This window comes from Camelus bactrianus, chromosome 24 (genome assembly GCF_048773025.1).
Source record: "Camelus bactrianus isolate YW-2024 breed Bactrian camel chromosome 24, ASM4877302v1, whole genome shotgun sequence".
NCBI classification, from domain to species: Eukaryota; Metazoa; Chordata; class Mammalia; order Artiodactyla; family Camelidae; genus Camelus; species Camelus bactrianus.
The window spans coordinates 26,916,325-26,919,013 of NC_133562.1; the positions used below are offsets into that span (position 1 = coordinate 26,916,325).

The window sequence follows — 2,689 nt, forward strand, 5'->3', positions numbered from 1 at the left end:
CAGGAGACAGAGGGAAGACCCAAGTAGATTAAGTGTGGAGCAAGAGGCAGGCATATGTTTAGAGTGCAAAGCTTCTATTCTCCATCCATGTTTCTGATGCTGGTTTACTCTCTCCAAATGTTTTACTCAGTTGCCAAAAAGTCTGCATAGAAATAATATTCATTTGTGCTTGCAGCATTCATTAATTACCCTGCATTTTCTCTGAATATCAAATAAATTCTCAAGTGAGATGAGATATAAAAGCAGCAGGCAGTGCAATCTAATTACCCAAGGAATAAAGCCGGTTCACAGAGTAGTAACCGAATGGCTGAACCACAATGCCTGGTATACATGTATTTCTAGTTGCTTATGATTTGGAGTTTGGTTTGGTCATCACCTTTATAGAACCTAATGAATTGCTTGAAACAACACTTGGCTTTTTAAAATTTTACATGTTTGTACTTTGAACATAAATCTCATCGATCTTACTCTGAATGTCTCCATTGTAACAATCCTTCCTTGACTTGTCCTGTGATCCCTTGTACATGACCTCATATTTAATCACTCACACATTCCTTCTTCTTCTATTTCCATATCCTGTTTCCTCCTCTCTATAATTCTAGCCAGCTTAACATTTATTCCTTAAGTGACAGCATGCCTCAACATATTTTGCATTGTTTACTGATTCATTTATCCAGCTGAGCTACAGGGTGTCAGTGAACTGACTGCCAGATGACACATGTAATGCTGGCAGGCAAGGCATGGGAAAAATCAAGGGAATGTGGGTGGGCATTCTAGGTTGTTCAGTTGAGGAGATCTGTGTTACTCAATCAGTACCCTTTGCTTTAAAATTGCTCCTGGATTTATACACAGTGACACTTTCCAGAGCCATATATTTCTATCTGTGGTTATAATTGCAATTTTGATTTTTTATTGGGATTATAAACCTATCTCAGCTGGGTTTTCTTGTGTGGCTTCATTCTTGATGGTTGAAATGAGATTCATTTAGTATTATAACAATATTGCAGCTTAAAAATTTTTTGCATTCTACCTTAGGGAAGGTGGCTTCATTTACATTTTTAAAATAAGGTATTAGAGGGTATTGATTATAAGTTGTCATGCAGTGCAGCCTAATTTCATTTGATTCCATAGACTGCAAATCTCAGCCTTTCCTCAATAGGTAGTTTAAGTTAACTAAGAAGATAGCCTATTACAACTACGGCCATTCAGCTTCATCTCTAACAAAACACTTCTTGGCTCAGTAACTCTTTTCTGGGCCCCTTCTAAGTGCCAGACTCTCTGCAGGCTGCTGAGTGAGTAGAGGTGCTCTAGATGCCCTTGAGCCAGTGACAACTTGGTTTATGTTTCAGTAGCTCGATAGTCACTAGTGCCATTTTCCAAATAGTCCATTTCTTCTGAGAGTGTGTCAGAATTTCACCTCCTGTCTCTCTCATCCTTGTCTGGTGTGTGAAACCAGTTCAGCCCAATAGGTTGAAGTACAAGTGTCACCTCAGGTTGATTTTTTTGTTATGACACTAGGCAGTATCTCCTTCTGCCTGCTGCTGAAACCAGCAATGCTCTTAAGTAGGTAGGGGCTGTTTCATCAGCCTGGTTCTTAGAGTGAGGACACTGAAAACACAGAGAAGAGCCCACAGTTTATAAATGATAGGAATTTGGTTTGAGAAGAGATGGTGTTTTGGTTTTTAAGTTGCTGAGGTATGGAGGAATGCTGGTTACAGATGTATAATCTTGTTTATCCTGATTGACATAGAAAGAAAACTTTCAAATTGAATTGCAAACTTTATTTCAAAGGTTCCTCATGATGACTAGAAGACTTTCTCTTTCTCTCTCCCCCTGCTATATATGTGTGTGTGTAAATATATATATTATGTATATTAAATATAATATATACTATATGTCAATACAACATTATAATCATTCTCTCTATCCTGTTTTTTATACATTATGCACTTATCTTTACCACTTAACACTGTTAATACATTTCAAGGTAACACGTATTTAGTGAGACCATTGACTTAGGTAAGAATATTATCATTTGTTCCCAGTCCTCCAAAATTATAACCTTTTTTCAAATAATTCATAAAATAAACATTTATAAACAAACCAAATACCACTAATTTTCTTATTAATATATCACTCTCAAGGGAGAATAGATGAATCTTTGAAATACATCTAAAATATTGATACTGGTTCTTGAGTCCTACTCAAATTCTGAGTCACAATAGAGATGGATTGTGGTTTCTAGTTGTTTTGGAAGTTTTAAAGTTGGAGGCTTCTTTTCTTTTCCTTATTGAGAAAACTGCTAGTAGCAAAAATGAATATGTGTTGGGGGAGGGTATAGCTCAAGTGGTAGAGTGCATGCCTGACATGCACAAGGTCCTGGGTTCAATCCCCAGTACCTCCTTCAAAATAAACAAACAAACAAACCTAATTACCTCCCTCCCCCCACAAAAAAAAAAAGTAAAAAAAAAGAATATGTGTTTATCTTGGAACTATTGTGAAAAAAAGTTAATGCAAATACCATGAATGGAAAGCCATGTGCTCATGTCTGTCAGGCCCCTGCTGGGTATTATATATGTACTATTTCATTTAAGTCTCAAAATTGTCCTGAAAATTGATACTATCCCTCCATTGTTTGACATCTCTCAGCTAATATATAGACCACAGCTCCATGCCATTTCTGACTACA

At 36.7% G+C, this 2,689-nt stretch overlaps 1 non-coding gene across 1 annotated transcript; it reads left to right on the top strand.

Annotated features, from left to right (window-relative positions):
- Window positions 1–2,330: 2,330 nt before the first annotated feature.
- On the top strand, window positions 2,331–2,404 carry TRNAV-GAC (transfer RNA valine (anticodon GAC)). Its single transcript has one exon. It is a non-coding gene; the product is annotated as a tRNA-Val (tRNA).
- The last annotated feature ends 285 nt before the right edge of the window (window positions 2,405–2,689 follow it).